The sequence below is a fragment of the Lampetra fluviatilis genome, chromosome 37 (assembly GCF_964198595.1).
Source record: "Lampetra fluviatilis chromosome 37, kcLamFluv1.1, whole genome shotgun sequence".
Taxonomy (NCBI): domain Eukaryota; kingdom Metazoa; phylum Chordata; class Hyperoartia; order Petromyzontiformes; family Petromyzontidae; genus Lampetra; species Lampetra fluviatilis.
In genome coordinates, this window is record NC_136311.1 from 7607294 (window position 1) to 7633001 (window position 25708).

Sequence of the window (25708 nt, forward strand, 5' to 3'; positions counted from 1 at the left end):
CCGCGGATCCAATCTCCCTCGATTCCTCCTCGCGTCGCGTGGATTGTCGTGGGGCTCGGGGGATGGGGAGTCTGGGGGGGGGGGGGGGCTGGGTGCTTTGGGGTTCGTGGGTAGGGGGCGATTGTGATCATGGCGGGAGGCGTGGGTGGGTGGTGGGTGGGTGGGTGGGTGGTGGTGGGTGGGTGGGTGGGTGGGTGGTGGTGGGTGGTGGTGGGTGGGTGGGTGGGTGGTGGGTGGTGGTGGGTGGGTGGGTTGGTGGGTGGGTGGGTGGTGGGTGGTGGTGGTGGGTGGTGTTGGTGGGTGGTGGTGGGTGGTGGTGGGTGGTGGGTGGTGGTGGGTGGTGGTGGGTGGTAGTGGTGTTGGTGGGTTGGTGGTGGGTGGGTGGTGGTGGTGGGTGGTGGTGGGTGGTGGTGGGTAGGTCGGTGGGTGGTGGTGGTGGTGGGTGGCGGTGGGTGGCGGTGGGTGGCGGTGGGTGGTGGGTGATGGTGGGTGGTGGTGGGTGGTGGGTGATGGTGGGTGATGGTGGGTGGTGGTGGGTGGTGGTGGTGGGTGGTGGTAGTGGTGGTGGTGGGTGGGTGGTGGTGGTGGGTGGGTTGGTGGGTGGTGGTGGGTGTTGGTGGTGGTTGGTGGTGGTTGGTGGTGGGTTGGTGGGTGGTGGGTGGTGGGTGGTGGTGGTAGCGGTGGCAGCGATGTGAGCGCGGGGAATTCGCCGTAATGAGCGAGGAGTCGAGACGAAGATCTCCCTGGCGAGGGTGCGTGAGTTTATAATGAGGGTGCGTGAGTGTGAGTGTGTGTACACGTGTGTGTGTGTGACGATTATCTAAACCGGTGCTGGGCCTCTCTTGGGTCGTCTCAGCCTCAAATAAGTAACCTGGCGCGATGAGTAAACATCGCCACTGGTGAGACAAAGGCGACCGGGCGTGGTGCTGGCAAAGACAAAGAAGTGATATTGCCACGCATAGCCTCTAACAGGCTGTTGGGGCAAGTGCCTAAAGCGAGCTACTCAAGAAGACCGTCACGGAGGGGGTGGATGGGTGGGTTGCGAGCACCATGCCCGGCCGCCTTTGTCTCCCTACCGGCGATGAATTTGCCCTGGGGGAGGCCCATCATCACTCGATGTTGGCCATGAGCGCGAATCGAACTGGAGTCGCCAGGTTCGTAACGCAGCGCGCAGAGACACGAAGGTATCGCTCACCACCACAGAGACAAAGCTCCCCCCGATAGCCTTAACAGACTGTTGGGGCAAGTGCTGTTAGCGAGTGGCACCTACGAAGGCCGGCACGGCACGCGGAGGGGGGGGGGTTGATGTGCCAACACCACGCCCGGCCGCCTTTGTCTCCATCGTGGTGATGTTTACACACCGCACCAGGTGCTCGTGTGAGGTCCGAGTCGACCTAGGGGAGGAGACTCAGGACCGGTTCAGAGAGACGTGAGCGGGAATCGAACCCGCCTCGCTGGGTTCGTAGCGCACGCGTGTACATACACACACACGTGTACACACGCGTGTACGCACACACACGCACACACGCGCCTGTACACACACACGCACACACGTGCGTGTGTGTGTACACACACACGTGTACACACACACGCACACACGTGTACACACACACGCGTGTACACACACACGCACACACGCACGTGTACACACACACGCACATGCGTGCGTGTGTGTGTACACACACACGTGTACACACACACGCACACACGTGTACACACACACGCGTGTACACACACACGCACACACGCACGTGTACACACACACGCACATGCGTGTGTACACGCACACGCGTGTACACACACACGCACACACGTGTACACACACACGCACACACGTGTACACACACACGTGTACACACACACGCACGTGTACACACACACGCACACACGTGTACACACGCGCACAGGCGCGCTCATCATTCACACCTTCACTCATCGCTCACTAAAATACAAATCTCGACTACAATCTCATCAAGCCATGCTCATCCCCCCGCCACCCCCCACCCCCATTGAACCCCCACCCCTCTCCCGCCCTCCCGCCCCACTCCTTTCCATCAAAGAGCGCGACAGGTCCTGGCAGGCGCAGATCATCGAGTGTGGGGGTGGTGATTGGGGAAGGGGGGCTAATTGGGAGGGAGAGGAGGTTGCGTGTGGGGGGGGGGCTAATTGGGGGGGGGGATGGAGGGGAGGGGTGGTGTAAGAGGGTGAATAAGTGAGAGAGGCGAGGCCGATATTGCCAGCCAGGGGGAGGGAGTGGGGGACGGAGAGAGGGAGGTGTGAAGGGGAGATTAAGAGTTGGGTGGGGGGGGAGGGTGGGGGGGGAGGGTGCCCGGGGGAGGATATTCGGCGCTCGGAGAGGAGCGGGGGGAGGGGCGAGCGGTGGGGGTCACAGTCTCAGCCCATTCCCCCCCCCCCAAAAAAAAAAAATCCACCCCCCCCCCAACATCCACACCCCCCCCCCCTCCACTTTCTTCACTTATTCGCCACCGAGGCGGCTCGAATGACAACTGATCAGATTCTTGTGCGGCTGGTGGAAGTGGAGGGAAGTAGGGGGGGGGGGGATGGGGGGGGGGATTGGGGGGGGGTGCAGCGGGGGGGGGGGTGCAGCGGGGGGGGGGGGGGAGATGGTACGGGGGGGTGGGGGCGGGGAGGGCAAGAGAGGGGTGGGGGGTGGAAAGAGCGTGGGATGATGGTTGTATTACCATTTCAAATTAGCACCCCACGATCTGTGGCCGTGTTTCGCGTTACCTGTCACGGGTTTCAGTTTCGCGGTTTGTAATCTCGTACAGTCTGGAATGGCAGCAACGACTGTAGCTCGTCCTTGCAGACTGTTGGGAGGGCAGAGCGATGTTCAAGTTCACCGGCCCACGGCTAACACCAGATGCGAGCGATGATCTGCAAAGAAGGATAAGCAAAAGACTTGGAACTCCGGGGGTAGCGTTCGACAAACTGTCGGGGGCGAGTGAGGTAGAGCCTGGAACAGGCCGCTACGGGCACACGAGGGGTTGGGTGGAACAGCGCCACGCCCGGCCGCCTTTGTCTCTACCCCACCGATGATGTTCAGAGCCACGGCCGGTTGTTGAAATCGAGTGGCCCGGGTTCAAAGCCGCGTGATTTTAGGGGTTGTTTTAACGATTATGTATTTTTATGGGACCTTGTTTGCCAGTGTCAGAGTATGAAAAAAAATTAAAATAGGCTTTTTTTTACCCTTTATGAAAACAAAACAGCTCTTAAGATGTTTCAAATACCAAATGGATACCCTTTGCACGCAATCGAGTATTCAAATAAGGCTATCTCTGGTGTAGGCCAATCAGTTTCAAAGCCGATGCATATTATTATATTGATCAGAACATCTTCTTGGTTCTTTCGGTAAAGTCGCGTAGAAGGGAAATAATAAAAGAAGAAAAATAAAACATAATAAATTATTTTATTACGTTTTATTTTCATTATTTTAATATTAATAAAATAATACAAATAAAACATGATAAATTATTTTATTACGTTTTATTTTTATTATTTTAATATTAATAAAATAATACAAATAAAACATGATAAATTATTTTATTACGTTTTATTTTCATTATTTTAATATTAATAAAATAATACAAATAAAACATGATAAATTATTTTATTACGTTTTATTTTTATTATTTTAATATTAATAAAATAATACAAATAAAACATGATAAATTATTTTATTATGTTTTATTTTTATTATTTTATTACTTCCCTTCTACGTGACTTTACCGAAAGAACCAAGAAGATGAATCCCTGCAGTCACGAAAGCTTTAAATCGAAATTTGATCAGAGCATGTTTGTCTGCATGTTCGCCACACGCACGTGGCGTTATTGCCAACTTGAATCCTTGCAAAATGTATCTATTTGGTGCTTGAGTAGCCTAACACCCGATTATATATTTATTTTTAAAAATCAAATAAAGCGACGACACATCGGCCAGCGAGGTCTCCCCACCGCAGACAGACGACAGAGACGTCTCAACTTCTCTGAGTCTTATCAGCAGGGTTCTGAGCCATATAAAATGCAATGCCATTGGAACCTCATTTGCCAGTAGCAAAATATGATAATTGTTGTTTGACCCTTTTATCTGGCAACAAACTGACACCTTTTTTACAAGGAGTCATGTTTGCATTGACCACAATACCTGCGGTCGGAATGCAAACAAAAAACACAACTCTGATAATATATGCACTGTCCTTGAAATTGATTGGTCCACACCCAAGACAGCTTTCTTCATCTGGTCCAACACCATGTGAGACTAGGCTCTAAAGAAAGCTGTCTCTGGTGTGGACCAATCAATTTCAAGGACAGTGCATACATTTTCAGAGTTGTGTTTTTTGTTTGCATTCCGACCCCAGATATTGTGGTCAATGCAATCATGACTCCTTGTAAAAAAGGTGTCAGTTTTGTTGCCAGATAAAAGGGTAAAAACCCAATTATGAAATACAATGCCGTTGATGATAATAGCAAGGGCGGGTTTGGGGGGTGGGTGCTATTAAATCGCGGTCGTGTAAATGTGTCGTACAGCCACCTCCACCCGACACAGACAAATTTAGGAAGGGTTTGTCACGTGAATAGAACGCGCCCTTGAAAGAAAAAAAAGCTTATTAGCTGAATGAGCTTCACGCAGCTGGAAATCCACTCATTCGATCCATTGTCAGCGGTGTGGAGGGTGGAGGGTGGGTGCACGACACACACGTACCATTTCACGCGATCTCACCCAATCATTTCACGCCATCCCCCCGCCACCAAAAAATGAAATACAACAACGACCCTAGCTGGTCGCTTCGCGTGGAGCCGAGGCGAGAGGATCGGAAAACGTGTGGCTCCAGAACCGAACGGGGCTCTTTAAGGACCCCGCTGCGTGACCGTTGTTGGTGAAGGAACACGCCGCCTCGTATTCACCACACGTGGCATTTGGCGGCCCTTGAAATATTGAGTTTGTTTTCTTGATAGACATATATAAATAAGTAATATAAAAAAAGCTTTATTAAAAGACGCTTTCATGAAATGTACGAGTAATGGAAGAACTCCACGACTCCAGGAAATGGCCCCGAAGCTTGCCATCACGTAAGGGACGGTGGCCAATTACAGCCAACGTCAGTTGATAATTAGACCCAAGCCGAAACATAACATATTAAAAAGAACGTTTAAAACATTTTTATTTTATTTTTTTATGATCGAATATAGTGTTGTCATCAATATGACATACGTATACCAAGATTGCAGTCGATACCACATTGGGAAGTGGGTTAAAATTGGGTTCTAGATTTGAAGCTTTCGTGACTGCAAGGATTCATATTCTTGGGATTTTTCGGTAAAGTCACGTAGGTAAAAATTTAAAATTACAATTAATAAAAGTAAAATAAATATATTATATTTATTTTATTTTTACCTTATTTTACTTTTATTAATTTTAATTTTTTACCTACGTGACTTTACCGAAAAAAACCAAGAATATAAAATTGAGTTACAAGATTTGAGGATACAACAACAACAACGACGACGACGACAACAGACAGAGTGAGTTCAATGAAAGCGTGTAATAAAAAAAACGACCAATATCTCTCATTGCCACGTTGGTTTGTGGACGCCCTTGGTCGAGACTACTCCATCACCCCATCATCACGTCCTCTCCTCTCCAGCGAGCAGAGTTAAGGTAAGGTAAAAGTGTAAAAACAACGAGCCTACCTTTTCGCTACATTTTACCTTACCACAATACAATCACTCTACCCTACCTTTTACCCTTTAGCAGGTAAGGTAAAAGTGTAAAAACAACGAGCCTACCTTTTCGCTACCTTTTACCTTACCACAATACAATCACTCTACCCTACCTTTTACCCTTTAGCAGGTAAGGTAAAAGTGTGAAAACAACGAGCCTACCTTTTCGCTACCTTTTACCTTACCACAATACAATCACTCTACCCTACCTTTTACCCTTTAGTAGGTAAGGTAAAAGTGTGAAAACAACGAGCCTACCTTTTCGCTACCTTTTACCTTACCACAATACAATCACTCTACCCTACCTTTTACCCTTTAGCAGGTAAGGTAAAAGGTAAAAAGCAACGAACCTACATTTTACCCTACCCTTTACCCTTACCCCTTGGCATGTCGACACCTTTACCCTTTACCTTGACCATTTTACCCGGTTAAAAGGGTACGATTGAATTTCGATTTAAAGCTTTCGTGACTGCAGGGATTCATCTTCTTGGTTATTTCGGTAAAGTCACGTAGAAGGGAAATAATAAAATAATAAAAATAAAACATAATAAAATACAATTCTCACGAGGTTTCGGCCACAACGCAAGCAGCCGTTCTCAGGTGAAGAACAGGTCTGTCGGAAAGACAGCGTCTGAATGAAACACCACCAGGCTTGGAGCGTATATATATAAGCTGGGTTGGAGGGGGAAGAGCGCCTTGACAAAATAATTGGCATATCTTGGTTATTTCGGTAAAGTCTACGTGACTTTACCGAAAGAACCAAGAAGATGAATCCCTGCTGTCACGAAAGCTTTAAATCGAAATTTAACCAACGACGAAGTTGCTTTCCCTCGCCTCCTCTGCCTCGCACCGACTGCCTCCCGGAGCCGCTGCGGTTAGAGCGGCGCTGCGAATACGAACCCCGCTCGCGGGTCAACAGCAGTGACGATCATCCGAGTTGGTCCTGGACATGCCCTAGGTCGACTCGGCCTCAATTGAGCGCCGGAGAGACAAAGGCGGCCGAGCTGATTCTGACGATTCACTCCGTCGTGTACCGTGCACGGCTACATAGCTGATCGCTCACAGCACTTGCACCACCAGTCTGTTAAGGCTATACGGGAGAGCTTTGTCTTTGACTCATCTTAAGCACGTGTGTGTGAGAGCGTCCACCTGATTGGTTCTCGTGATGCACGCGTCACAATGCTTTTGTACCTCGTCTCGATTGCCACGGTTGGCTACGTAGGGTTCGAAAAAAGTGCAACATACGGACGTAGATACAAGACGCAACCGTGTCCATGAGCCGTGATCTTCCCACTGCTGAGCGAAGCCCTCCCCAGCAGACCATCGCCAACTCACAATTCAATTCAACTCTCAAACTATAAAATTGAAGAGAGGGAGAAATAGTAACGGAACTCAAGCTAAACTAAGCTATTTAGGTGTTACCAGGTAACGTCAACTGAGCTATGTGGTTCCTTTTTCAGAAGCGACCTGGCCACAAATGATAGCCCCAACGAAGTGGCTCAACATGTGGACATTTATAGTTGCAGACAAATACCCTAAAACGCAACGTTGTTTCTAAATGTGGCGAGAAAACTCCGAGGACACGGAGAAAAAAACCCACGCGACCACGGGGAGACAGAGAGAGTGAGACTTAGAGAGACACGCAAACTCCAAATATGCAGCAGGCGTCAGGGTCGGGATCGAACCCACGGACTTCCTGCACACCAGGCGAGGTTGTTAACATCTCATAGCCACCGCAGCGCCCTACCTTGATCGGCGTTCCCTCATTTGGCCGTCGTTTTGCACTCCCCCCCAACCCACCCCCCTCTCTTATCCCGACTAACACACAAAGACAAATGTCCCCCGTATAGTCTTCACGAGACTGTTGGGGTCAAGTGCTGTTAACGACCACCTATGAAGGCCAACACGGCAAACATACGACAACAACGACTGCCGCCATTCGCCACTAAGTGGCGGTGACCTTCACCAGGGCGCTTGTGCCAGGCTATGTGCACAACACAGCACACACACAAACACTTCTCTACACACTCGAACCCAGGTTTCACATATTCGCCGGGTTCGTAGCGCAGGCGGCGCGAACCACTCCTCGAGCGCTCCGTCAAAAAAATACTAAATATAAAGATCCCCCGTCTAGCCTTTAGCTGACTCTTAGGGTAAGTGCTGTTAGCGAGTGGCAACAATGAAGGCCGCCGCGAAACACAACGACGGGGGGGGGGGGGGGTGAGTGGCCAGCACCACGCCGCCTTTGTGTCCCGCAGCAGGTACTCATTCAAGGCCGAGTCGATCTAGGGGAGGAACAAGACCGGCTCAAGACGCAGCATTCGTCACCGATGTCGGAGCAGTGGAGCGGGAATCGCAGACCCCACCCCCCCACCGTATAAAGCCACAACACACACTTGGGACAAGTGCTCTGAACGAGCATCAGCGAAGGGCGCTACTGCACACGAGCGGGCGGGAGGCCAGCACCACGCCCGGCCGCCTTTATCTCCCTCGTGGCGATGTTGACTCTCAGTTGAGACTGAGTTGTGTGTGTGTGTGTGCCAGTTCCCAGCCTAATAGCAACATAATGTCCCGGTGCCCTACTGGACACACGTGTGTGAGAGTGAGAGAGAGAGACAGAGAGCTCCATCAGATCCCTGCCTGACAGAATCATTACAGATTCCGATGGTGCTTCTGATATTTGTTTTCAATTAAAAAGAAAAACACGCGCGCGCGCGCACACAAAAACGCGAAGAATGGCACGTAGACCCCGATGATTAACTTTTAACTATAATTTTTTTGTAGTAGTCGTCGTTGCAGCAGCAGCATGTTGCAATGTTTAGCGCCTCTTGCCGTTTAAGGTCTGATAATGACACGGGCACTGCAGGGGTTACGTTTCCTTAGCAGACATGTGGAGAAACATCAGAAGGAGCTGATAACTTAAAGCGTAAAGCGTTAATGAGGCCTCTTTGGAAGGCGCAGCGGTGACGATATTGACAGGGCGATTAACGTTGGATTAATTTAAAACCTGGGTGTGTATGTGCGTGTGGGATTTTTTTTCTCCCTCTCTCTCCCTCCTCTCTCTCTCTCTCTTTTTCAGATATTCCAACGGAAAGCGAACCAACTGAAGGGTGAAAATTAACGCGAGCCAGGTGTTGAATGTGTCTTTATGTTTAATATTTAATTATTATTTTTAAAAAAATGTTTTACGTCGCCTGGAATGGATGTTTGCATGCGTTTGCGCGTGTGTGTGTTGTGTGTGGTGGTGGTGGTGGGGGTGGCGGTGGTGTAGTGGTTAGCGCTACGCTGCGCTACAAACCCCGGCGACTCCAGAGTTCCATTTTTCCGGCTGACGACCACCAGCACCGGTGACGATTATCTGGAATCGGTCCTGAGGCCTCCCCTAGGTCCACTCAGCCTCAAATGAGTACCTGGGTGCGATTTGTTAAACATCGCCGCTGGGGAGACAAAGGCGACCCGGCGTGGTGCTGGCCACCCACCCCCTCGTGAGCCTTGCCGGCCTTCATCGGTGCTGCTCGCTAACAGCACTTGCCCCAACAGTCTGTGAAGGCTATAGGGGGGATCTTTATCTTTGTCTTGTGTGGTGGGGGGAGCGGTGGCGTAGTGGTTAGCGCCCTGCGCTATGAAACCCAGCGACCCCGATGTCGATTCCCGGCTCACGGTAAATATCAGTGACGAATTATATGAACAGGTCCTGGGCCTCTCCTAGGTCGACTCAGCCTCGAATGAATGCCTGGTGCGATGTGTAAACCATCGCCATGGGCGAGACAAAGGCGGCAGGGCGTGGTGCTGGCCACCCACCCACTCGTGTGGCGTGCGGACATTCATAGGTGCTGCTCCCTAACAGCACTTGCCCCAACAGTCTGTTAGGGCCATACGGGGGATCTTTCTCTTTGGCTTTATTCTCTACGTAAGTCTATGTGTCATTCCCACATACAACCCTAAACCAGTGGCGGTGGAAATTCCACATTCCCGCGTCAAGGGCGAGTCTCGCCGTCGAACAAACCACTGTTGACTCCCCCCACAAAGTGGTACGAGCATTTATCGACCCCCGGAGGGATGATGGGCTGAGTCGAACCTCAATCAGGATTCTAGATTTGAAGCTTTCGTGACTGCAAGGATTCATACTCTTAGTTCTTTCGGTAAAGTCACGTAGGTAAAAAACTTTAATTAAAATTAATACAAATTATAATAAAATTATACAATCACGACGTTTCGGAGGCAACACAAGTCTCCGTCATCAGGTGGGACCGTCACAGCCAGATTTGCTGCATCAAGTGAGGCAGGGATTCAAGATGCAATCTCTTAAATACAAGTTAAGGGGGAGGAGAGGGGGGAGGAGCTTATCAGAATGTGGTAGCCAATGAATGGAACGTATCGGGAGAGGGGGGGGCGGGGCTAAAAGAGGGCACGAGGTGCTCGTGGTCGTCAACGTGGACGTGTTTGTGCGCAAGTCACTATTGATGCACATGATAGAAAAGAAACGAAAATGCCCATGTTTATACCAGTGTTGGCTGACAATAAAGAGAGTACTGTTGAACGCTGGGGATGTTAACACTCGGTAAAGTGAAAGTCTCAATCAGGATGTGAACTCGCAACCTTGGGAGCTTGCGAGACTCCACCGCCACCTCAAGCAGTGATTGCTGCTGCCACGTGGCCAGCGGTGCACTAGCACAGCTCACAACAACAACAAACTCACACTCGTCAATAAGATCACTGCCTTAAAAATCAATAAATAGACGTATATCATCGCCGACGTTTCGGGCAATTGCCCTTTTTCAATAAGTATCAGCAGCGTCAGGTTCATTTGCAAAACTGACCTCGGTCACCAAAACTGACAAAAATTTAAACCGATACAACAGACAGCGCGTAAATGAAGAAAATAGACATCAGATCAAACGCAAACACTTACACCTTGAGATGTACGTCTACGGGGCCTTGTGTGAGTCTCTGTATCTGTGCGGGAAAAAAATCGGACTTATATATACGGTACTTTCAATATTTATTTGGATTAATGAATTTTATTTAGTAACTTGTTCACCTTTTCTCCATGTTGCACTCCTATCGGGTTAAAAAAATGTTTGTTGATGGAACTCGCTGACCCCGTGCTCGTATCGGACATCTGTGAAAAAGAGCTTAGTAGCTTTTCCTCATCCAGTCGAAACAAAGATTCTGATTCTCAATTCTAAATCTCTCTCTCTCTGTGCCTCTGTGTTAGTCGGTGGGCCTCTGTGTGAGTCTATCGGCCAAGATGTAATCCCTTGGCTCTCTCTGCAGGTCTATGGGCGTCTCTGTTAATCTAATGGGTCTCTTTTTTGCGTATGGGTCTCTGTGCAAGTCTACGGTTCAATCTTGATTTGAAGCTTTCGTGACTGCAGGAATCCATACTCTTTGGTTCTTTCGGTAAAGTCACGTAGGTAGAAAATTAAACAAATCACGACGTTTCTGGCGCAACACAAGCGTCCGTCATCACCTGATGACCTGGTGACGGACGCTTGTGTTGCGCCCGAAACGTCGTGATTTATTTGATACCTACGTGACTTTACCGAAAAGAACCAAAGAGCAAGTCTACGGTCCTCTGTGAGTTCATGAGCTCCTGTTAGTCTCTGTGTTGAAGCCATGGCTCTCTCCACGTGAGTCGATACTGAATGTCGCTACGCCGCTACTGCGTTGGCAGCGGTGCACAAGCCCAATAAACAGCAGCAGGAACAACAACAGCAGCAGCAGCAAATATATCGTGATCGACGTTTCGTAGGGGACGAGTTCCCCTCCCTCGCCTGGCTCGTGGGTTCGATCCCGGATCCTGGCGATGTCCGCGTGTGCTCGCTCGCTCGCTCTCCCCAGGGTGGATCGAACATCGGGTTACTCCTCCGGTTTTGCTCCCCCCTCCTCCACACTCAACCATCCCCCCCCACCTACACTCCCCCACTCGTCCACCCTCCCCCCCACTCGTCCACCCTCCCCCCACTCGTCCACCCTCCCCCACTCGTCCACCCTCCCCCCACTCGTCCACCCTCCCCCCACTTCCTCCACCATCCCCTCTTTCTCCATCTTCTCCCCCTCCACCCCCTCCCCTCCTCCCCCCTCCCCCCTCCACCTCCCCCCTCCTCCTCTCCCCCTCCCTCCCCATCCCCTCCTCCCCCTCCCCCCCTCCCCCTACCCCCTCCCCCCTCCTCCTCTCCCCCCTCCGCCCTCTCCATATTTATAATCAACACGTGCTTAGATTATTTGGCTGCGACTATAATTTCCCACGTGTGACGATGACGATGATGTCAGCTATCATTACGTGTGGCCCGGTCGCCTCTCGAAAATTAGAGGCATATCTCAGTTGGCTTTGCCCGGCAAATAAAATAGTTTAGTTTGAGTTTCATAACAACGCATACTTGTAAGTGTACAAGGTGGCCACAAGCTTTCCTTTGCACGAACTGTTAATGCGATTTGTTCTATTGTATTTCACGTGAGGTTTCAAAGTGGCAGGCAGACCGAGTGAGTTCACGGCAGAGGAGAGACTGCGAGGCGTCTGGCCACTCTGTACTTTCACAATGCAACTTCTCCCAACCACAGCGCCACAACAAAACAACAAAACAACTTCAGAAGGAGACCCCCTTAGAGTTGATAATGGGGATGAGACCCCCTTAGAGTGAGAATGGGGGGTGAGGCTCCCTGAACGTGCTGGCGCTGCGGGCTTGTAACACTACGGTGCCCCCCCCCAGCTGCCCCCCCCCCCAGCTGCCCCCCCCCAGCTGCCCCCCCCCCAGCTGCCCCCCCCAGCTGCCCCCCCCCAGCTGCCCCCCCCCAGCTGTCCCCCCCCAGCTGCCCCCCCCAGATGCCCCCCCCAGCTGCCCCCCCCCAGCTGCCCCCCCCCAGCTGCCCCCCCCCAGCTGCCCCCCCCAGCTGCGCCCCCCCAGCTGCCCCCCCCCCAGCTGCCCCCCCCAGCTGCCCCCCCCCAGCTGCACCCCCCAGCTGCCCCCCCCCCCCAGCTGCACCCCCAGCTGCCCCCCCCAGCTGCCCCCCCCCAGCTGCACCCCCAGCTGCCCCCCCCAGCTGCCTTCCCAGCTACCCTCCCCCCAGCTGCTCCCCCCCAGCTGCCCCCCCCCCAGCTGCTCCCCCCCAGCTGCCCCCCCAGCTGCCCCCCCCCAGCTACCCTCCCCCCAGCTGCTCCCCCCCAGCTGCCCCCCCCCAGCTGCCCCCCCCAGCTGCCCCCCTCAGCTGCCCCCCCCAGCTGCCCCCCCCAGCTGCCCCCCCCAGCTGCCCCCCCCAGCTGCCCCCCCCCCCAGCTGCCCCCCCCAGCTGCCCCCCCCAGCTACCCCCCCCCCCAGCTGCTCCCCCCCAGCTGCCCCCCCCAGCTGCCCCCCCAGTTACCCTCCCCCCAGCTACCCTCTCCCCAGCTGCCCCCCCCCAGCTACCCCCCCACCCCTAGCTACCCCCCCCCCAGCTGCCCCCCCCCAGCTGCCCCCCCTAGCTACCCCCCCACCCCTAGCTACCCCCCCCCAGCTGCCCCCCCCATAGCTGCCCCCCCCAGATGCCCCCCCCAGCTACCCCCCCCCCAGCTACCCCGCCCCCCGCCGTCGCTTCTCGCCCAGTGAACGGGAACGCGTCATCGCTGTTCAGAAGCAGCAGCAGCGGCAGCAGCGGCGGCGGCGGCGGCAGATGGCCGAGGCAACTCCGCAACACAAACTGCGTATTAATAGGCGGCGGGGCCATATGGTCCGCACTTAAACGCCGCGTGGAAATTAGCCGTGATTTAAACGGACCCTTTAGCGTAATTGCAGGGTTTGGGAACTCGAGTCTCTGCGCGTTGATGGCACGAGAGAGTCAGAGACGCTCCCCGATGTGGTTGTGGTTCGGGTGACCGTGGGGTTGGGGGTTGGGGGGGGCTGTACGCGTGGCTTAGACCAATTATTGTATCAGGGACCCAGTTAGTGAGATGGGAGTAAGGGGGGGGGGGGGTAGTGGGAGATTGAGTGGGGGGCGGCGTTGGCATGGGGGGGGGGGTGCGTGGGAAAGTGAGGATCGGGGAGGTGGGAGAGGTCAAGCCGCCCGTGTCGAAATCTGTTCACATCTGTTCAGGAATGCACGTTCAAATGTGCATGTTCAAGGGCGGGCATGCACGTTCAGGCATTCCTGTTGAAGTGTTTCCATGTCTGTTCAGGTATGCACGTTGGACTGTGCATGTTCAGGTGCGTTCATGTATGTTGAGGAATTCCCGTTGAAGTATTTCCATATCTGTTCGTGGAAACCTGTTCACGTATGCCTACTGAAGTGCGTTCATATGTCCAGGTATTCCTGTTGAAGTGTGTTCATGTATATTCAAGTGTGCCTGTTGTGTGCTCATATACGTTCAGGTATTCCATCGCAGCATGTGTTTTTCTAAAGGGCAGTGAGGGTAGAGGAGGGGAGGGAGGGGACGGTAGGGAGGGGAGAGAGGGGACGGTAGGGGAGGGGAAGAAAGGTAGGGGAGGGGCGGTGAGGTAGGGGAGGGGAGGCTAGGGGAAGGGAGAGAGGGGAGGGAGGGGAGGTAGGGGAGGGGAGGTAGGGGAGGGGAGGTAGGGGAGGGGAGGTAGGGGAGGGGAGGTAGGGGAGGGGAGGTTAGGGGAGGAGAGGGGAGGGGACGGTAGGGAGGGAGGGGAGGGAGGGGAGGGGACGGTAGGGAGGGGAGGGGAATGAGGGAGGGGAGGGAGGGGAGGGAGAGTATAGCAGGGAGCTCCATTCTTCCCGATATCGTCACAGGTTTCTCCCACAGTGGCTACTTTTAACTCAAGATTTGGGATCTGTTTTCACAATGATGGCCTTCTCATGTAATTCCAAAGTCTGTTTGACTATGTACTTTACCGTTTTAGTCACGTTCTCCTATATTTATATCCACTCTACTCGGTTGCATGATCGTTCTGTTTACTTTGCTCCTACGTACGTTTTCTCACTTGAACGTCGTTTTATTCTTCTTCACACAACGCGTGGGTTTGCGCGCGTTGTGCTTTTAGCTTAAGTTGCGTGAAGCGACATCGACCTGTTTGGTTAGGCAAGGCGCTCCGTCAATGCAAACTACTGTTGTTGTATCGTGATGTTCACCTAAACCACGTCGTGGATGCTAAACTCATCGATGACGTGTCAGCTTGTGCACGATCACACGCCGAGATATTTAAAAGTCTCAAGAAATATATCATCTGATTATGAAGCGTACACAAATCCTATTTCACCCACTCACCCACTCGATCACCAACCCATTAACTCACCCAGTTACGAGGCATTAGCCAGCCACCCACTCGTTTCCCGCACCCACTCACCCGCTCACCCGACTACTCACCCATTCACACTTCCACCCACTCGCGATCTAATCCACTCGCTCACCCGTCCATTCACTCACTCACTCACCCACTCACCCGTCCATTCACTCACTCACTTACCCACCCACTCACTCACATGTACATTCACTCACCCACTCACTCACTCATCTGTCCATTCACTCACTCACTCATCCACTCACATGTCCATTCACTCATTCACCACCCACTGATTGACCTGTCCATTCACTCACCCACTCACTCACTCATCTGTCCATTCACTCACCCACCCACTCACTCACCTGCCCGTCCACCCCTTACCATCTGATTACGAGCAATCAGCTATAGCCACCCACTCTGCGCACCCGTGATAAACCTCGGTTATAAGAGTTGTGCATTCATAACTGCGCAAAACGTACTTGCCTACCTGTCCACCCATTCATCTCCCCACCCAATCACCGACCCACCCACCCGCTCAACTCACTACTCACCTATGAGCTCCCCCCCAGCCACGCATCCACCCTCCCACCTCCCAACTCACGATCTAATCCACCCATCTTCTTGGTTCTTTTGGTAAAGTCACGTAGAATGGAAATAATAAAATAATAAAAAATAAAACATAATAAAATCATTCTCACGACGTTTCGGCCACAACGCAAGCAGCCGTCATCAGGTGGAGAGCAGGTCTGTCGAGTAGACAGAGTCTGAATGACACACTCCAGGCTTGGAGCGACTGTTTAAGCTGGGATGGAGGGGGGAAAGGGCGCCTTGACAAAATAATTTGCATATCAAGAGGAATTTAGCATATTTATGGGAAATGCAGATATGCGATTAGTACCCCACTCAACAACTCGCTCACCTGCCCACTCACTCACCCCGCCACCTCTCCATCCCACCTCCATAAGCGAAGAGTGAAAGGGGCAACGTAATTGTGATTGATCCCCCCCCCGCCCCGCCCGCTCCTCCTCCCTCCCCATGCACGCTGCTGCAGTAGAGACCAAGGAGATCCGTGTGGTTGCTCCAAGACTCTTGGACTCACCCAATCGGACGACGCCTGCCTTTGTACTTGGAGTTTGCGGTTGTCTTCTCACGCGCCGTGGTCGCGTGAAAAAAAATGTTTTTAATCCGAGTCCTCTGTGTTTTCCCCTCCGCGTTCAGAAACATGGGTCTCGATCGTTCAGATTATTTAGCTTCTATTAATTTACACGCAGTGACGAGCCAACTTCGTTGAGCTATCATTTGTGGCCAGGTCGCTTCTGAAAAAGAAGCTACTAGCCGGGTGGGTTTAACCTTGCAAGATAAAAAAAAAGTTATATATTATTATTTTTGTATCTGTAAGTGTTTTGTTTACCTTTCCTATACTTTGCACTCCAATCGTGTTTTTGTATTGGTTGTTGTTGCAACGTTTTGACCTCCGTGCCCCTACTGGACATCTGTGAAAAAGAGCTTTATAGCTCATCGGATTCCTCCAGTATAAATCAGGAATCTGGATCAACACACTCCTCCACATTGCCAATCGCCACTAAGTGGCGGTGACGTCCCCACGGCGCTTGTGCCAGGCTAGGTGCACCTTGACGCCACGTGAAGTGTCGAGGGCTCGCGGACAGGAGGTCATGGGATAGACCCACGTCTTGTGGGTTGACTAAAATGACTGGCGGATGTTGGAGCGCGACTGCCCAGTGACATCCTTTACGAGCCCGAGCTAACTAAACTAAACTTATTTTTTTATTTTACCAGGAAAGGCCCACTGAGCGATATCGCTATTTTTGCAGAAGCGACTTGGCCACAAATTATAGCTCAACTATGTGGCGTATCACGTGGATATTTACAGCAGCCAAATACTCTAAACACGTGGTGATGTTGTTAATTGGTTTTGTACCCTTTTATCTGGCAACAAAACTGACACCTTTTTTACAAGGAGTCATGTTTGCATAGACCACAATACCTGCAGTCATAATGCAAACAAAAAACATAACTCTGATAATGTATGCACTGTCCTTGAAGTTGATTGGTCCACACCCTTTTGGCGTCATCTGGTCCAACACCATGTGAGACTAGGCTCTAAGGAAAGCTGTCTCGGGTGTGGACCAATCAACTTCAAGGACAGTGCATACATTATCAGAGTTATGTTTTTTGTTTGCATTATGACTGCAGGTATTGTGGTCTGTGCAAACATGACTCCTTGTAAAAAAAAGTGTCAGTTTTGTTGCCAGATAAAACGGTAAACAACCAATTATCATATTTTTTACTGCCAAATGAGGTTCCAATGACGTGGTGATGTTGTTTCTAAATGTGGAAGAAAACCCCGGAGAAAAATCCACGCGACCACGGGGAGAGAGGAAGACACACAGACTCCAAATATACAATAGGCGTCAGGGTCGGTAACGAACCCACGACCTCCTGTAGACCAGGCGAGCTCGGTAACGTCTCACCAACGTGGCACCCCCTCCACAGAGGCCGAACTTGACACCAGCGATACCAGTCATGGGCAAGTCCACTCAGCTCCACATCCTCCCGTACTAGATCAGTCAATTTCTTCTCCGTACATGCCACTCACCCACTCACTCACCCACTCACCCATCAGTCCATCTCATCTCCGACCCATGCCACTCACCCACTCACCCATCAGTCCATTTCATCTCCGGCCCATGCCACTCACCCACTCACCCCATCTCCCCTCTATCCGGACAAACATAACCAAGCACCCCACTTAACCAACCAACCTGCTCAGCTGTACACGACTCACCCGATAATCCACTCACCCACCCACCCACGCACTCACCTCTTCACTCACCTCACACACTCACCTTTCCAATGACTCACTCGCGTACGCAGTCGCTCACCGACTCATTCCCCCAATCACTCGCTCGCTCACTCACTCATCCACCCAGTCACCCAACCAACCAACCATCCACTTACCCACGTACCCATATATCCACCCACCTGCTTACCCCCTACACCACACCAAACCCACGCAACCCACCCACGAGCAAAATTTTGATTTCTATGGAGGATTATGCAGATTTTGGGAGGGTTTTTTTTATTTGCGGACGTTTTCTGCAGGTGTTCTGCGCAGATAATTCCCAGATTAGCAACATCCCTAATCCTATCTGACTACAGCCCAGTTCAAGGGATTAGGCGTGGGCGCGTGCGGAGGGGGGCTGTGGAGGGAGGGAGGGGTGGGGGTTGAGATGGGGGTGGGTTTTTTGTGATTCTTTAACGAGAGGCATCTCCGCGTTTGTCTGTCCCCCCCTCTCTCTCCAACATCGCGTTCAGCGGAACGGTGGCGGTGGAGGAGGACGGATGACCCGTACCCAGTGTTACATTAACCCCGCTAGCGTGCTATCATTAATCACCAGCGTGGCTACGGCCTGCGCTACTACGGCCTGCGCTACTAGCCCTAGCCTGGCCCTAACACTGTCACCAGCCTTACACAATAAGCCTGGCCCTAACACTGTCACCAGCCTTACACATTAAGCCTGGCTCTAACACTGTCACTATCCTTACACAATAAGCCTGGCCCCATCACTGTCACTAACCTTACACAATAAGCCTGGCCCTAATACTGTCACCAGCCTTACACATTAAGCCTGGCTCTAACACTGTCACTAACCTTACACATTAAGCCTGGCTCTATCACTGTCACTAGCCTTACACATTAAGCATGGCCCTAAAACTGTCACTATCCTTACACAATAAGCCTGGCCCTATCACTGTCACTATCCTTACACATTAAGCCTGGCCCTATCACTGTCACTATCCTTACACATTAAGCCTGGCCCTATCACTGTCACTATCCTTACACATTAAGCCTGGCCCTATCACTGTCACTATCCTTACACATTAAGCCTGGCCCTATCACTGTCACTATCCTTACACATTAAGCCTGGCCCTATCACTGTCACTATCCTTACACAATAAGCCTGGCCCTATCACTGTCACTATCCTTACACATTAAGCCTGGCCCTAACACTGTCACTATCCTTACACAATAAGCCTGGCCCTATCACTGTCACTAACCTTACACATTAAGCCTGGCCCTATCACTGTCACTATCCTTACACAATAAGCCTGGCCCTATCACTGTCACTAGCCTTACACATTAAGCCTGGCCCTATCACTGTCACTATCCTTACACATTAAGCCTGGCCCTATCACTGTCACTATCCTTAAACATTAAGCCTGGCCCTATCACTGTCACTATCCTTACACATTAAGCCTGGCCCTATCACTGTCACTATCCTTACACATTAAGCCTGGCCCTATCACTGTCACTATCCTTACACAATAAGCCTGGCCCTATCACTGTCACTATCCTTACACAATAAGCCTGGCCCTAACACTGTCACTAGCCTTACACATTAAGCCTGGCCCTATCACTGTCACTATCCTTACACATTAAGCCTGGCCCTATCACTGTCACTATCCTTACACATTATGCCTGGCCCTATCACTGCCACTAGCCTTACACAATAAGCCTGGCCCTATCACTGTCACAATCTTCTTGGTTCTTTCGGTAAAGTCACGTAGAATGGAAATAATAAAATAATAAAAATAAAACATAATAAAATAATTCTCACGACGTTTCGGCCACAACGCAAGCAGCCGTCCTCAGGTGAAGAACAGGTCTGTCGAGAAGACAGAGTCTGAATGACACACCCTTACACATTAAGCCTGGCCCTATCACTGTCACTATCCTTACACAGCCTGGCCCTATTACTGTCACTATCCTTACACATTAAGCCTGGCCCTATTACTGTCACTATCCTTACACATTAAGCCTGGCCCTAGCCCTAACACTGCCACTATTCCAAATTGGAACCATTGGGAACATTGACAGGACCATCATGAAAATGAACCACGAGAATCAGCGAGGCTCTCCTGGGCAAAACAAGCAAACGGGAAAAATAAAACACTGGCCCTAGACTCCAAGATAGCCCTGACACTGGCACTCGCCAAATTAGTGTCTGGTGCGGGGCGCAAACATCGCCACGAGGAAGACAAAGGCGGTCGGGCGTGGTGCTGGCAACCCCCCCCCCCCCCCCCCCCTTCATAGATACTCGCTAACAGCACTTGCTCCAATAGACTGTGAAGGCTATACCGGGAATCTTTCTCTTTGTATCCGTATGTGTGGGAAGCGGTAGCATAGTGGTTAGCGCACTCCGCTCGGAGCCGGGATAAATCGATTATGAATATCTTGAACGGGTTCTGGGCGTCCCCTAGGTCGACTCAGCCTTAAAGCAGTACCTGGTGCGGTGTGGTGTAAACGTCAGCATTCAACGTATCGTGGCGGTCAAGGGGCTGTTAGCGAGCACCTACGAAGGCCGGCACGTCACGCGATGGGATGGGGTGGCCAGAACCACGCCCGACCGCCTTTGTCTCCCCCACTGCTCATGTGTACCCACCCACCGGCCCAAGGCACTCGTTACAGTTTGAGTCGACATCGGGTAGAGGGTCTCGCGGGTGCAGTTAACTCGGGTCGCCGGGCTCGTGTCGTCGCAGTGCGCTAACCACTCCGCCACCGCTCCCCACAACAACAACAACAAAAGACAACACAACACTCATCACCCGTAAGCCGCGCACGTGCCTCCCTCTAGCGGCTCACACGCATGCACGCTCTTCACTATCACCCGGCGCGCCGTACCAACAACTCCGTCACGGCGGCGATGTGGTGGCAGTTCTGCACACGACTGAAGTTCAGTTTCCTGAAGAGGAAGCGAAATACTGCCGGCACGTGGAGCGAAACGTCGGACGTGAGAGAGGCCGTACAGCCCAAGCGCGCGAGCACACACCCCCCCCGCCCCGCGCCCCAACCACCGCACTTGGCAGACGTACAGGGAAGATCCCAGCCAAACGAGCGACGTTTAAACCGGTGGGGTTATTGAATCTACCCGGGTAAAGGCTTTTAAAAAATCCGCCTCGCCCTTCATGCAAATTGCCGGTCTCGCGGTGCTCGCGATGGAATCACTCACGAAGCTGGGAAGGCAGCAGCCACGCTACCAACAATGTGCCCAAGTTCTGCGGTCCAATGTTAGTAGGTGGTGGCGGCTGTGGCTGTGCTGCATGTGCCACGCCTGCACTCGTCACACAGGGACGTGAAGGCGATCGTGGACTAGCGCGCAGGTGGTTGTGAAACTCCCGTCCCGTGGTTGGGTGGGTGGGCGTCGAGCAGATACCATCGGGGGGGCCATCCATTGAGTAGGTACGCAAAAGAAAGTCTGTCAAAACTTGACCCCTCCTCTCCCCGTCCCTGTAGGCACGTAAGCCTGACGCACCCCCCCCCCCGCCGAATCCTATAGAACGGCCGATATTTAATCCACGCAGAAACGATCAAGGATTAATAATATTAACGCGCTTAAGCAAACAGATAGTCCACCGCCGGACCATCTAACTCATTTGAAGGCCAATGTAGACAAATTATTATCGAGGCTTCACCCCCGTACCCCCCCCCCCCGTCTCCTATGCGTACGTACATTGTCAGTAGACCCCCCCTCCCATACGCAAGCGTACGCGTTTGGGTTGACCCCCCATCCCCCCTCTCCCCTCCATGTGTACGTACTAAACGGATGGCCCCTTAACCCCAAGTGGACCAATCGCCATCTGTTTACGTCTGCGCGTGGGATAGAGCGTTGCTCCCTCGCGCACGGCGTGGATTTTCCTCCCCGCTTATAAACACAGCTCCCAATTCATTGGCTGCAAACATCTTCACGTTCGCAAAACAACGCAATACATCAGAAACGGTAGCTTCATTGAACGAGGAGGACAAACCCACGCTCTCGCCCATGGGTTACCGGCTGTGAACACGTGGATCCAATTGTTTCACGAGGAAAAATGCAGCTCGTTTTGCCAGCACTGCAAATGCAAGATAAAGGTTCCCCCGGATAGCCTTCAACAAACTGTTGGGAGGGGCAAGTGCTGTTAGCAAGTAGCACCTCTGAAAGCCGGCGCGGCACACGAAGGGGTAGTCGACCAGCATCACTCCCGGCCGCCTTTGTCTCCCTACTGGCGACGTTTACACACACCGCATCAGGTACTCGATTTGAGGCTGAGTCGACCTAGGGGAGACCCACAAAGGCAAAGTCCCCCCGTGTAGCCTTAACAGACTCTTGGGACAAGTGCTGTTGGCGAGCACCTATGAAAGCCGGCACGGCGCAAGAGGGGGTGGGTGGCCAGCACCACGCCCGGCCGCCTTTGTCTCCCCAGCGGCGATGCTCACACACCGCACCAGGAACTCATTTTAGTCTGAGTGGACCTACTACACACACACACAGACACGTGCGCACATGAAACCGACTACGTCGTCTCGAGATGAATTGCGCACCGCGTGAGCGGATTCCTGGGTTCATCTATCGCCTTTCCCTCCTGTAGTAGCAGTCACAACAACAACATCAACAACAACAACATCAACAGCAACAACAACAACGACACCGTCGGAATGACCACGTGGCCGCCCTTCGTCACGCCGCTCGCCGCACGTGGCAGGGCGCCGCGTGGACGTGACGGGCACGCGCAGCGGCAGCGGCGAGCAGAGTCGCGACCCTTGCCGCACCCCCCCCCACACCCCACCCCCCATGCCTGGGGATGGTAGGGAAGGAGCGGGGGGGGGAGGCGGGGGGGGAGAGGATGCGGGGGGGGAGAGGATGCGGGGGGGGAGAGGCAGGGGGGTGGAGAGGCGGGGGGGTGGGGGGGGGAGAGGAGGTGGGGGGGGTGATGGGGGGGAGACTGGGGGGGAGAGGAGGTGGGGGGGGGAGGCGGTGGGGGGGGGAGAGGATGCGGGGGGGGGAGAGGCGGTGGGAGGGGGGGAGAGGCGGTGGGGGGGGGAGATGAGGTGGGGGGGGGGGAGGCGGTGGGGGGGGGAGAGGATGCGGGGGGGGGGAGAGGCGGGGGGGCGGGGAGAGGCGATGGGGGGGAGGCGGTGGGGGGGGAGAGACGAGGTGGGGGGGGGGTGTTTAGGGGAGGGGTGCTGGTTAAAATAAATGCGGGCCGAGGACAGTGCCGCGTTATAATCTTGAGAGGAGCCGAGGGATCGAGCTGGGAGCGATAACGGGAGGGGAGCACACAAAGACAAAGATGCCCCCCCCCCTCGTATAGCCTGAGCAGACTGTTGGGGCAAGTGCTGTTTAGCGAGTCGCACCTATGAAGGCCGGAACGGCACACGAGAGGGTGGGAGGCCAGCACCGTGCCCGGCCGCCTTTGTCTCCCCAGTGGCGATGTTTACACACCGCACCGGGTACTAATTTAAGGCTGAGTCGACCTAATAGAGGCCCACGACCGATTCAAATAATCATCACTGGTGTTGGCCGTGAGCGGGAATCGAAATCGGGTCGCTGGATTCGCAACGCACTAACCACTACACTACCGCTCCCGCTACAATGAAGGCCACACAAACACAATCACACACACACACAATCACACACACACACACACAATCACACACACACACAATCACACACACACACACAATCACACACACAATCACACACACACACAATCACACACACAATCACACACACACACAATCACACACACACACAATCACATACACACACAATCACACACACAATCACACACACACACATTAACACAATCACACACACACAATCACACACACACACAATCACACACACAATCACACACACACACATTAACACAATCACACACACACAATCACACACACACACAATCACACACACACACAATCACACACACACAATCACACACACAATCACACACACACACAATCACACACACACACAACCACACACACACACAATCACACACACAATCACACACACAATCACACACACACAATCACACACACACACAATCACACACACAATCACACACACACACATTAACACAATCACACACACACAATCACACACACACACAATCACACACACACACAATCACACACACAATCACACACACACACATTAACACAATCACACACACACAATCACACACACACACAATTACACACACACAATCACACACACACACAATCACACACACAATCACACACACACACATTAACACAATCACACACACACACACACAATCACACACACACAATCACACACACACACAATCACACACACACAATCACACACACAATCACACACACACACATTAACACAATCACACACACACAATCACACACACACAATTACACACACACAATCACACACACACACAATCACACACAACCAAAGCACACACACAATCACTCACAAACGCAATCAAACACACAATTACACACACTCACAATCACACACAAACAAAACACACAGACACAATCAATCATACACAGTCACACACAATCACACACGCAATCACACACACACAAACAAAATCACACACACCGTCACACCACACAATCACACACACAATAACATACACACACGCAATCACCCACACACAAATCACACACGCACAATAACACACAATCGCACACACAATCACACACAATCACACACACACAATAACACACACACAATCGGACACACAAACAAAGCACACACACAATCACTCACAAACGCAATCACACTCACACAATCACACACAAACAAATCACACAAACACAATCACACACAAACAGAAGCACACACAATCACACACACAATCACACACACAATCAAACACGCAATTGCACACACAAACACAATCACACAAACACAATCACACAAACACAATCACACACACACAATCACACACACACAATCACACACGCAATCACACACACAATCACACAAAAACAATCACACACACACAATCACACACACACACAATCGCACACACACAATCACACAATCACACACACAATCACACACACAAACACAATCACACAAACACAATCACACACACACAATCACACACACACAATCACACACACACAATCACACACACACAACAACAACAACAACCGCCATTCGCCACTAAGTGGCGGTGACGTCACCACGACGCTTGTGCCAGGCCATGTGCACCTTGAGGCCACGTGAAGTGTCGAACGCCCGCTGGCAGGAGGTCACGGGGCAGACCCAGGTGCCACGGGTCGACTGACCGAGATGACCGAGATGACTGGCTGATGCACCACCTGTGCCCCCTACTGTACCAACTTGCTGTGCTTTAGCCACTCGGCGCTCCGCTCGTTGTTGTGAGCGTCGCTCCTCCGCCCTCCGTTGTTGTTGGAGGGCGACTGCCTCCAACTGCCCAGTAGCGTCCTTCACGAGCCTCCTCCACTGAGGCCGATCTTGACACCGCTGGTACCAGTCATCGGCAAGTCCACTCAGCTCCACGTCCTCCTGTACCACATCACTCCATCTCTTCTCTAGCCCGTGCCGCGCCCGTTTAGCCCCCTCGATCCGGCCGAACAAAAGCTGTTTAGGCATACGGTGGCTGGGCATGCGGGCTACATGACCCAGCCAACGCAGCCTTGCCTGCCGGAGGAGCTCACTGATGGGACTTTTCCCAGATCTTTCAAGGACTTGTGAGCTCCTCACACAATCCAGCCTGGTTAAACCCAGGATGGATCGTAGGCAGGCCAGCCTAAATGTTTCCAACCGGCGAAGATGCTCCACTAGGGGGGTCCACGTTTCGCAAGCGTAGAGAAGGGAGGGAATGACCGTGGCCGAGAAGACCTGAAGCTTCGTGCGGAGCGACAGACCAGGTAGCTTCCACACAGCGTT